The 12,188-nt window shown below is 45.8% G+C and overlaps 1 protein-coding gene across 2 annotated transcripts in view; it reads left to right on the forward strand.

The window, feature by feature from the left end:
* Nucleotides 1–12,188, forward strand: part of ZHX2 (zinc fingers and homeoboxes 2) — a 72,446-nt gene that overhangs the window by 38,402 nt on the left and 21,856 nt on the right. Inside the window, exon 1 of one of the 2 annotated variants that reach the window (XM_005420699.2) lies at nt 12,029–12,089. The exons of the other annotated variant lie outside the window; for it this stretch is intronic. The gene's annotated coding sequence lies outside the window, so the exon portion shown is untranslated. Of the gene's footprint in view, nt 1–12,028; nt 12,090–12,188 lie in introns of those variants that run through there. 2 annotated transcript variants of the gene reach the window in all.

The raw sequence follows: 12,188 nt of genomic DNA on the forward strand, positions 1-12,188 counted from the left end.
TCCTGCTGAGTTTTTGGCTCCTGCACAGGGGTCCTCTGTGCCTTTTGTTGTGCAAAGGGTCACTGCCAGCTCTTGCCTCAGGCTCCCTCCACCCGGAGCTCAAATCTGCAGCTCCGCTGAATGCATTCCTCAACATCTCCAATTGTTTTACCTTCAGTAAAAGAGCCCTCTGAGTGGCCATGGACAGGCCATCCCTCTCATACTGGAGGAGTGCAGAGAAGAAGCAGCTTTCTTCTTTGATCTTGCTACTCCTGGAGTCAGTAGCAAAATTTCAAAGGACTTCAATGAGCCAGGATCAGCCCTCTAAAAATACTCTCAAGGCACTGGGGAACGCACTTGTGAGTGGGTGAGAAGCAGCCCTTATGTGCCTATGGGGTGGAAGGGAGCACACCCTTATTAATAAGTGTTGCTTCTTTATGAATATGTTTCATAAAGAAAGAAATCTCTGCAGTGGTAGTGTAACATGTAGGACTGGCTGTGGCAGCAGTAAGTTTTGATCTGTTACTGTAGAAATTCTGCCACTGTTTTGTAAGAGAAGATCCAAAAGCACCTTCCTTTGCTGTGTGTGAGTATCTGAAGGGTGCATTTTGTGCATGTCATGAGGATCTCTGAGCATCTCTTTCCAGCTGAGTCTGGATGATTAATTGTGTCATTTGGACAAACTCCTGATGCATACATCAGCCTCGTGGTAGCCCTGACTGCCAGAGGTGGCAGTGAATTCAAGGTACACCCTGTGTGTTAGAAGCAGTGTAAAGCTTCCAGAGCCTGCCATAACCTTTGGGGATTCCTAAGAGTGGTTTTGAGCATAGGAAGGAGATAGGGTAGGCTGGGGGTCTGGTCTGCATCCCCTGGCATGTGATGTGATATGACATGCCACCATGGTGGTGGCATCGGCAAGCACGAGGGGTTGATGGTGCTCATCTCCTTTCCCAGCAGAGCACAGCTCCAGTGTGTCCTTTAAGCTTGAAGCTAACCAGGAAAAAGAAAACAACACTGTGCTCAGCCCCTGAGATGGCCCCAGCAGCACTGTGCAGTTGTGATATATCTGGTACACACAAAACTGCACTCAGGGACAGGATAAATGGAGAGAAGAGAGATGGTGACCTCCAAAAAGCTGCAGTGGTGGCAGAGGGGAAGGAAGCAGTGATTTAGCTCCTCTTAGTAGAGAGGTAGGTGACTCCAGAGAGCATTTAAATAGCAAAACAAGTAGAAGGTATTTTGAGAGTTTCATGTGCTGGTTACAAAAGTAATAAACTTGAAAAAAATCTCATTTATAAGGGCAGAGAGTTTCAAGGCTGCATCTCTCAACAGCATCCCAGGGTTAGGAGAGCCATGTGATCATTCCAGCATCTTAGTTTGCTTCAGGCTCAGGCAGGCTTGGTTTCATACTTGTCTACCACCTCCCTCTTCTTGTGCATCCATGCTCTCCTTGCTCAAAGTGCTGGGTCTGTGAGAGGAGCCTTATTGTGCCACTGCCAGTGACTGGGGCTTCCCACTTAGCAAACATTTTTTTAAAAGCCAAAAAAAAACCACAACAAAACAACTGGAAGGTACAGCTGGTGAATTACCCCTGCAAATCACAGTCCCTGCTTCTGCCAGACATCACTTGCCTGCCAGCAGACACAGAGCTGTGCCCACCAGGTGTCTGAGGCTGGTCATGGATAGATCCCTGTTAACTGTGGCTTCTCCTCCTCAGTCTGTGTGCTGTGCTCTGGGATGTGTCAGGGGAATGGAGCCCTGGGCTCAGGTGTTATGTGCTCTTCCCTGGCTGCTGAAACACACCAGTAAATTTAGTGGTGGCAACATCATCATGATGAGCACCAACAGCACAACTCTGCAATTTTCCAGAAGTTGTTCCTTACAGAGCCCCTTCTCAACACCCTGAGCACCGAGGTGATGTTACACAAACTGGCTGCTGAAACTCTCCTTTAGCATGTGCTGCTTTTGTATTGCTTTCAAATGCTAGGAATTCTGAAAGAAATGAAATTTCAAATGCATCAGCTCTTTCCCCATGCAGTGCGGGTTTGTGGCCTTAGCTGGTCCTGGTGTAGTGTCTGCTCAGGTGGAGGCTCCTGGGCTGTTGATTGAGTTGCTCACATTTTGTGTCATCACAACTGTGGAGCACCAGGTCTCTTTCCAGGAGGAGCCACCTTCTTCTGTGCAGCCTCCTGGGTTGCTGTTGGTTTGCTTTCCAGAGAACTCCAGCAGGATTAACCTTGGCAGCACTCTGTGCCTCTGCTCTTCCTCAAACACTCAGCCTTGAGAGCTCTGAAAGGCAGGACAGCCCTGGGTCACCTCACAGGAAACCAAGATATTCAAAGAGTTCATGTAATTAGCTGCGCTTTCCTTCTTAGATACTCCCAAATCTGCTTGAGCCGAGGAGCCAGCTGTCCTGGCTGGCCAGAGCATTCTGTGAAGATCTCATTGTGTGTCCTGGGGCTTTCCCTGGTTCTTCCTGCGGGTGGGAGCCTCAGCTGGGATGGTAGCACAGACCCAGGTAACGTTGGAGATTTGAGTACAGAACACAAAGGAAAATTAGGTTGTGTCTGCTTTACAAAGGCTGAATTTTATTCCAGACAATTAGAAGCTAGGGGTGGGAGGGCTTTGTATTCCTGTGGATGAATTTGGTGAGTTGGTTTTTTGTTGGTTTGTTGTTTTTTTTTACTTGATCAGAAATGTGGCTGACAGCATGGCTAGATCCATGCATGCTGCCAGTCTGTGCATCCTTCCCTGGGTGAGTTACTGGAGGTTCCTGGTGCTCCTCTGCTGCTCCTTATCCCCTTCCCCAAGACCCTCCTCATCAGAGGCTGGGTGCCACATTGCTCTGTGCTCCTTCAGCACAGCAGCAATTGACCCCAAGTGAGCCATGTTTCACTGCGGGTCCAGGAGGCTGCTCCTCCCTTGGCAAGGTTGGTGTCGTTCTGGTGGATGCCACTTGTTCCTTGCCCTCTGCAGGGCACAAGCACACCCAGCTCATTGCCTGAAGGGTTTGAGCAAAAGCTGTCTGGCTGCATGAGTTGAAATTTGTTCAGTTTATCCCTAAAACAAATTTGCCTGCATGGGGCTATTGTCAGAGACAGTAATGCTTGGTGTAGCTTGTTGCTCCTGAGCCACCAATTGTAGAACATGTGGCTTGTTGCTCAAAATTGCTATTTGTAGCATAGTGTTTGTTAGCAGAGAGTTTTGAAGTTGGTGAAGACAGCAATATTTAACACCATTTTTATTTTACCTTCAAAGCAATTTACATCTAATAGTCCTCCTGACTCCCATGTTAGCAGGGACATAGTGTGTAAACTCTTTGAGACAAGGAGTGGGGCTTGTTTGGGTTTGTAGCAGTGACATTGTGATTGGAGAAAAACTGCTGATGTGGGTAAACCTTCTTGCCATAGAAATCCTGCCTAGGAATCATACAGAGAAATTACTTTACATGAATAACTCAAAAATGCTGGAAAAGGTATTAGGATTGAGATGATTTAGTGTAGTGAAACTGTATCTTGTTTTTCTCTAATTTATGTAAAGCATTTTTATCTGTCTGGGGGGGGTTGTGTGTTCTTTTCTTATTTAAAGTTCCAGAAATCTACATGGGAGATCTTAAAATTGGATGAGTATTGTGTAAAGGCATTTCTGAGTTAAGCTGTAACCTGAAGCGTAAGAAAAAGGTTTTCTTAACTTGGTGTCGTAAATTATATTTTTATTAAATTATATTTGAACCAGTGTTGCATGCCATTAAATATATGGTGAATCCCATCTGACAGATGTGCCAAAAATGAGTCTGAGATAATGTGACCAAAATGTCATACAGTAACCATAGTCACATAAGAGAGTAATTTCCTGGAGTATAATCCTCAGGGATTGTAAAACTAAATTTGAAAATGTATCCCTATTTCCATCTTGCCCCTTGTAAAGTAAAACCACTGGAAATTGTTAACTCCTTGGTGGTTCTTACAGCAGCTTGTGGATATTAAGCTTCTTGTTGGGTCTCTTTCCTACTCCAGTTTCACATGCCAAGGAGAAGGTGAATCCCTGCACCATCCATGGCAGCACACGCTTGTAGTGCACGTGATGGAGGTTCCCCACAGTGATGTGGATGTTTTCTGCTTTGTTCTTCAGGTCTAACAGATGTTTTTCAAGTCTTCAGGTTTCCTGAAACAGTGACCATTCTGGGTAACACCACTGCTGCCTATCAATGGGCAGAAAAAGAGTCTGGGCTTGTTTTGGGTTTATTTAGGATATGTGCAACTTGAAGGCATTGCATGTACTTAAGTGTGTAAGGAACTGGTGCTGGCACTCATGGTGGTGTTCTCCAGGGATCTTTTACACCTTTAGAGAATGTATGATCTAATTATGGCAGTGTGTCCTGAAACTGTGGTAATTAAACTGATGAGATTACTGAGGTTGTAGGGTATGGTTTTCTGAGTTAACTTCCAAACCTGTCTCTAGTCTGTGTTTTAAACATTGACTTCAGCTTCTAACTAATCTTCCTTAACTTGCACTGTGTTAGTCAAGCAGCTAGCTGGGAACTCTGGCTGGCTCCAGTTAGTTTGCATAGTCCTTATTGAATTAGATTGGAAAAGCACTGTGGAATTTGAAAGAAAAGCAGAATGTGGAATCGTGATCTTTCCTTTTTATGTTGACTTTGAAGGAGGAAGACTGCGATCTCTTTATCTGTGTGAATCATTAGATGACTAACAAAAATACAGGAAAAAATGTTTTTTATCATTGCTGCCTTGTCCAGGATTCTGAGCTGAGATGGGCAGGCCTGGAGGTTGGGCTGAAAACTGGGCAGGGGTAAGGGTCATGGCATTTGGCATGTTCCTGTGCATTTGGCAGGCAGAAGAGCCTGGAGTCCTGAGCAGGGCCCTGCTGGTAAAGGGGAGCTGCCCCTGCCTGGTGGGATCCCAGAGCAGCAGGGCTGCCCTTTGGCCATTTGAGCTAAACACAGAAGGACTGCAGGAGGCTGAGGGCAAAGTTGTTTCTTCTTCATTTTCTTCCCTTCCTTTCCAAGTCCTTCCAGCCCTTTGTTGCTGATGATTTCTTTCTCTTGCCCTTCTAAGCAACCCCAAAATCCTAAAATCAGTAGAAGTACAACCCAACATCTGCTGGTGTTTTGCTCATCTGCTTACAAATTGCCCTTCTCCTCAGGAAAACCGCTCAAAATACCCATCTGCACACACCACAGAACAAACTTACAGTCCCACCAGGATAAATGTTGTATTAAAATCACACATGTAACATCATCAAGCTCTGGTTTAAGCAGGGCAGATGGAAGATGCCCTGCTGACCTAATGCCCATTAAAGAAAAATATCTGTACCTAGTGTCAATGGGCTGCTTTCTTCCTTCCCTTTCTTTCCTTTTCTTATCATTACTGTCAGTGCTGCATTAAAGGGATTACAGGTTCTTTTCATCTTACCTCTTTTTTCCCCCAATTTTACTTCTTCCCAGCAAGCCTCAGGGGTTTTTTGGTTTGGGGGATTTTTTTGCCTTTTTTTTCTTTTAAAGCAATAGATTTATTGCTCTTCTACCTGCTGGGAAAGATTGACCTGCTACTGAGCATCTTCAGACAGCCCTTCTTACGAGTCACTTGGGACTGAAAGCAAGCAGAGGGACAGGTTGAAAGGTGTTTTTTTCCTGATGCTATTTACACTCTAAGGAAACAGTACTGGCATGTGCTGGTTTTATATAGCTGGATACACACTGCGTGAATGTGTACCTGCATCTTCAAATGGAGCTGTCCAAGGAGAAAAGACTTTTTTCTTTTTCCTCCACCAACACCCTCTTGATTTCTCCAAATCTGAATTAAATCTGAGTGCACTTTTTGTCTTCACTCTTTCTCTCATACTGTGCTTTTGGTGAATTTTTGCTGTGCAGTTTTGTTTTCACAAGTTTCAGGCTATGCTTTTTTTCCTGTGAAACATGAGGTGTGGATTCCATCTGGGAACATTTCAGTGGGTCATATAACTTGTGGTTCTCTTCCTTTGCTGCCCTGTCTCTGTGTGCATGTCTGTGGCAGGGGACATGAGGAGGGCAGCAGTGCTCAGCCACCATGCAAGAAGTGAGCAAGGGAGGGATGCCCTTCACCTCACTTCTGAGGTGGACCATGATGGCTCTTTTATTGATGGACCACGGAGGCTCTTTTATTGTTCAGCATCTAAAGCCTGAAAAGATATTTCAGGGCAGTCTGGACAGGGTTGCCTTTTTTTTTCCCTCCAGTTCCTGCCATCTTGATACCAACACTAAATTGTTTTGCCTTCAAAGAAACAAACCTGACATGCCAGGATGGTTGTTCTTCATCCTTTCTAAAGGATGAATCAGCCAGCACTGAATTTCCTCAGACACATCTTTTGCTTTCATGTGTTGGTCTGAAAACACTGACCTCAGCAGCCAGGCTGGTTTATTCCACAAAAGGAGGAAAATCTGTCTATTCTTGTTTGAATTCGGTTTTAAAAGAATAAAATCTAGAATTAAAAGCAAATGATGAGAACAAAACAGGCCGTTTTAAAATTTGCTTTCTTATACTTAATATTAAAGCTATTTTCTCACTTGCTCAAGTAACAGCTAAGGCCAGGTTCCATGGACATTGCCCTTGAGGTCTGTTAGTGTCACCTTTCATCATCAGGGAGCAGCCAGAGATGCCACGTCTGAGCCTTGGTGAGTGACAAAAGAGACCAGTAAAGATTTACACACTGGCCCTGCTCTCAAGATGAATCAAATGTGGGGTTGACCCATCCTGTCTCATTTCTCCTGTCCCTTCTTGGCTGGGGGTGGTTTGGATGGAATTAGCTGATGTGAACTGCCAGGATTGGGAGAGGAGGGGTTCCAGAGCTGATTTCAGCAGCCGGATCCAGTTTCTCAGCAGTCTTGTGTACAACTGGGCTGTGTTTCATCATATTCACTTTATTAAAATAAGTGTTACAAGAGGACTGCTCAGTGACAGAGTGAGGATTTTCCATTACAGGCTCTGCAGTCTTTTCCTCCTTCCTGGCTCTCTTTCCTCCTCTTGCAGTACCACACATGGGATAACTTTGCTTTAGAAATTATATTTTTTTTTCAAAAAGGCAGCAGAGGCCCATGGCCTGCATGAGCAGAGTGGGATTTTAAGGATTTCTTGTTTGTTCCCTTTCTCTCTCCTCTGATTTTATCCTTTAATTTAGTGTTGTGAGTCCACAGGACATACCAGGGAAACAGAATGAACTGGATCACATACAGCCCAATTCCCCTGCAAGCCCAAAGCAGCCCTGCTCTGCAGGGACTGCCTCTCTGGAGCATTTCTGGAGACCACACAAGCCAGGAACTGTGTGAACAGTTTGTCTGGTTTCTTCTGCCTAAGCTTCCTTTGCTCTGTGAGTGTTTTGGTGAGGGTAGAGAAGACAAAAGGTGTTGGAGGAGAAGCAGATCACTTCCACAAGGCAAAGAAATCATGAAGAGAAGAGGAACTTTGGGGAGAAAAGACAAAAGTAATTCAGTAATTTTTTTTTTCTTGGACTCGTCTTTCAGGTGAGAAGCCTGCAGTAAGTCTTGACCTAGTTCCCTGAATATCACAGAAGTCTTGAGGTAGGAATTGCTTCAGGAAATATTCATGGGTGAGTGTTTCCCTGCCAGAAGGCAGCTGATCTGCTGGAAATGAGCTCTCCACATAAGTGTCTGTTTTGTCAATGCTTATGTTGGGAAAAGATGTCTAAAATCCAGGCTAGATATGAGAGGCCATGGCTGATGAATGCTCCTCTGAGATCTGGTTTCAAGTCTCTGCCATCTCCAGCCTTACTGATGGCACTATTGTTTGTCCCTCTCCCTTCTTCTTATTTGGATTTTGGGGTCAGGTCACTTCAAACAATAGCATCAGCTCTTGCTGTGGAACATGGCTTTTCCTAAACTTCAGAAACTGCTGTGTAATTAAATCTTCACATAAAGCTTCAGGAGAAATAACCCAGGACCACTCCAGCGTGGGCTGTCACAGTGCTTGAGGCATCCTTGCAGGTGATGAGATAGGGAGGGAGTGCTTCTGAGAGTGGGTCCAGGGGAGGGAGTCTGGGAAGGTGGCTTGTGGCTCATTTTTGGGTTGCCTGTAGTGACACAAGAGGTTTGGCTACATGGCTGCCTTCAGGACTAGCCAAAGACAAGATCCTAGCTCCCATGTGTGTGGGGGTGCTGAATTGCTCAAGTTTTCATCGAAGAGCCTGGGCAGGGGCTGTGTTTAGAAGGAAAATATGTAGTGGCAGAGATAAGTTTGGGAGCCTTGCTGTTTTCCAGTTGGTCCCAGCAGAACATCAGGGAGCTCATGGGTGCCCTGCCTGCCTGCCCTCCACACTGGCCAGGCTGCCAGAGCAGTGGCTGGTTTGTCTGTCTGTTCTCTAGAAGGAGATGCCCTCAGTGAGCATCCTGCTGTTGCATGTGGAGACCATCTGAGAGCATGGCCTAGTTGCCTTAATCCCAGTCCCTTCTGTGTGGAGAATGATTTGGGGACTACCAAGGTAATATTTCATATTGTTTGGAAAACAAAATAGATTGATTGGGCTTTACAAAGCAAGCAAAGAAGCAACCTGCAAATGATCCAGCAGCTGGTTAGCAGCTGGGGCTAAGCCACGTTTCAGCAGTGAGGCTGTGAAACTCTGCCTTTCCCCAGAGTTTTGGTTCCCAGGGGTGACAGGATTGCCAGGATGGCAGCAACAGCCAGAGCTTTGCAGCTGCTCTTTCCCTGCCCTCCTTTTCTGTGCAGCAAAGTCTGTGGAGAAAAGCAGGCTTGGTGCTGGTGGGTTGCCATGGAAAGAGCTGCCACGTTGCACAGAGTTCATACTGGAGTGTTTGGTGGCTGTTTCTTTTTGAGAGAAAAATTTTCACAAACATTATAAAACAGGTGACCATCTAAATTAACACAAGCTGGTCACAGAATCAGTGTCTTTTGAAATTTTATCATTAAGGGGTTTTTTGTTTGTTTGTTTGTTTTTGTTCCTTCCCTTGGAAGGAGCACACGTGTTTTGGCCAACAAATACTGAATATTAGTGTCACACTGGATTTTGGTGACTGGATGGTTGGAGCCTGTTCTGCAGCTCTGAGGAGAGAGCAGGAAGGAGGAGGGTTTGCTACAGATGGTGGGGGTGAGCATAAGCCTGGGCAGGCTGCTGCAGGCCTGGTCCTGGCATCACAGAAACAGGAGGAGAAGAAACCAAGTTTTAAAAAATTCTTTAAAAAAAGTTTAAACAAATACCCTTCAGTGAGAAACTGTTTTATGGAGCAGTTCTCCTCCTTTTCTGCATTTCTCAAGTATTGCTCAAGCATCATTGTTACAGTTTCTTCATCTGGAGGAGTATGAAGTAGCCCTCGGGGAAATCCAAGCACCAGGGAGACAGAGAGGCGATGCCTGCGCTGGCTCCAGCTCAGAGCCAGAGCTGGGAGCAGGGAGCACTCTGGGATTAAAACCTCTGGGAGGAGATGGGAGGAGGCAACTGCCAAGTACTTGGTCACACTTAGGTGTTCTGGTGGCAAACCTTCCAGTGGTTAGAAATGAATGGGAGATTTAGCTAGTTCTTCTCTCATTGTTTTCCTTGGCATTTTATTCCTCAATATAGTAATAATTTCTCCATGTGAAACATGGTTCCTTTTGGGGTTTGGGATTGTAAGGGGTGTTTTGTGCCAAAGCATCTAGACTATGGATGGTCCAGATCAAACTCAGTTATGAAAGTAGGAACTGGTTTGATCAGTATCTCTTGATGCTTAAAATGAGAAGTAGAAGAAACATGTCCTTTGTATCATGTACTGTGGAAAAAGTCTCCAGAGGCTTGGATTGTGCTAATCTCATTGTATTTACAACTGTGTCAATTCCTACTATTTTTAAATACATATCAGGTCTTACTTCCAAAGATCCTTTTCACCCTCTTTCACTGTATATTTCCAGAAGAATCCCTGGTTCTTTTGAATTGAGATATTAAATAGTTTGTGAGTGATTCAGTAATCATTTCCTCTTTGTATTTCTGGAGTGAAACAAAAATGCAGAGACATTTACATCCTGCTAAATCTGACTTTTTTCCCGCAGCATAGTGTTGGGGTGTGCTCATCCTCTGTCCCCTACATCCCATGTTGGCATCCTTTCCCAGAGCTCCAAGGTGCTGGCAGCTCCTGTCTTGACCCTCATTTCAAGGGCCAGTTGAGGGAAAGGTGGGACAGGCTGAATTCAGAGCTGCTGCATTGAAAAAAAAGTTGTATATAGGTGCACACACAGGCTGGCAGATCCAACACAAACAGAGGAATGTTGCACAAAGGAATCACATACTGTTAGATGAGATCAGATCAGTCTGCCTAGTTTCTGGCCTCTTGAAGACAAGAATATACCTGGAAATTGGAGACCCATATATTCAGGTGGTCTTGTAGTATCTAGGTGGAAAAGGTTATGTAGAAAGACTGGGGCAGAGCTCTAGCACTCAGACTCATCCTTGCAGCAGGTCTGGGTAGAATTCAATAGAATTAAGGGCTCCCAAAAGCAGCCTCTGCTCCCCACTGGCCTGCAGCACAGGATGGGGCAGAAGGATCCCATGCTGGGGAGGGGGACATGTTTGGGTGTGTGGGGTGCAGTCACTGGGGGAGTGTTTCCAGCCCAGGCAGGGAAGCCCAGCTCTGTGTGACAAGGGGGAAGGATTGCATTGTGCACTCAACTTCTGGCACGGACAAAGATCCTTTGTGGCCCTGCCAAATCCTGCCGGCAGCAGAGCTGTTACTGTGCACAGAGGGCAGTGGCTCTGCCCTGTGACAAACTGCAGCAGCCAGGGGGTGCAGGGAGGAAGAGGAAGCTCATTTGGTCCCGTGATCTGTGGGGAAAATGGCGTTTGTGTGCCTGCCTGCCTGATAGGTGCCTGTAGGGACTCTGAAATGTTCATGGCCACCCGAAACCTCAGCGTCCTGTGGGGCAAGACAGGCCTTTTCCCCATAAGTAAGCACAGTTTTGAAAGGCTTTCTAACTCTGGGGGTTTTGTTTGGCTTTTGGGAGGGGGGGGGGGTTGATTAAAAGTTATAAATATAATCAGTGATTTTCCCAAGGAAAATAAATACTTGATTTGGAGCGTATTTGGATGACTGAAGAAATTAGAATATTGTCACTTGGTGAATAACTTCAAACAGCTTTTGATTTCACATTTCATAGGGTGTAGAACATTTGGAAGATCAGTGATGCTTCAGCTGGCTTCTGGTTTCTGATGGCAGACAGAAATTGGTGTCCTGGTCTTGTCTTAGATGCCTCAAATGCCCAGTAAGCTGAGGAAAGTGTCATGTAATCTGCAGTGAAGGGAAAGCATGCAAATGCTTCAAAAGGATCTTGCTGGACTCCTTATTTATTGTCTCTCAGCCTCTTCTGTGGAACATGTGGTAGGTTCTCTGTCACACAGTTACACTAGGGTTACACTAAAACAAAGTGCTTTGTATGTGTATGAGGACTGGGTGCTTACTAAGACAAGGAGAAATAATGAAATACACTTTGAAAACAAAGTGCTGAGACAAAACTTGAAGGTAATGAGGGGGAAATTATGTGTAGGGGTGATCTGAGTGGGAATTGCAAGAGATGAAGTACAGCAGATGTAGTAAAACAACTTCAACAGGCATAGCATGTGATTCAAATGACAGAAAGCAATGTAACTAAGCATCTTTTAGATGGTCACTTTTTCAGCATTTGACCTCACAGCTGACTGAGGAACTGACCAAGGAATAATGTGATTTGTGCTAGGAGTGCTCAGCTTGTATCACCAACAAGCAGAAAAAAATGTGTGCTCTTGACTGCAAATGGTGTGGTCAACTCATGTAGGGCCTCCAGAGAGAGAGAAGGGAGCAAGTGTATTGATGGTGCCCACAGACTCTGTGTGAGATGTGTCGTGGGTTTACAGGAAGCAGGTTTTCTGAGAATGGAGTGGCCAGAGGCCAATAGGTGTTCAGATTTTAAATTGACACCAGGCTTGGCCACTGAGGGTGGATGCGCCTCTGAGAACACAGGGGTTAGAAGCAGAGCACTCCCTTGGGCTCTCTCTTTGATTTCCGGCCAGCAAAGAGGCAAGGCCTCCCCTGCCCGGCTTCGAGCTGGGCGGGGGAGAGGAAAACCTGCGGCCCGGCAGAGGTAGGCCTGACCCCTCAGGATGGAAGGGTGGTGGAGGCACCAGGAGGTGTTGGGCAGCCCCCCCCAGGAGAGACAGAGGGACAGAGGCCCTGAGAGGAT

The sequence above is a fragment of the Geospiza fortis genome, unplaced genomic scaffold (genome assembly GCF_000277835.1).
Source record: "Geospiza fortis unplaced genomic scaffold, GeoFor_1.0 scaffold111, whole genome shotgun sequence".
Taxonomy (NCBI): Eukaryota; Metazoa; Chordata; class Aves; order Passeriformes; family Thraupidae; genus Geospiza; species Geospiza fortis.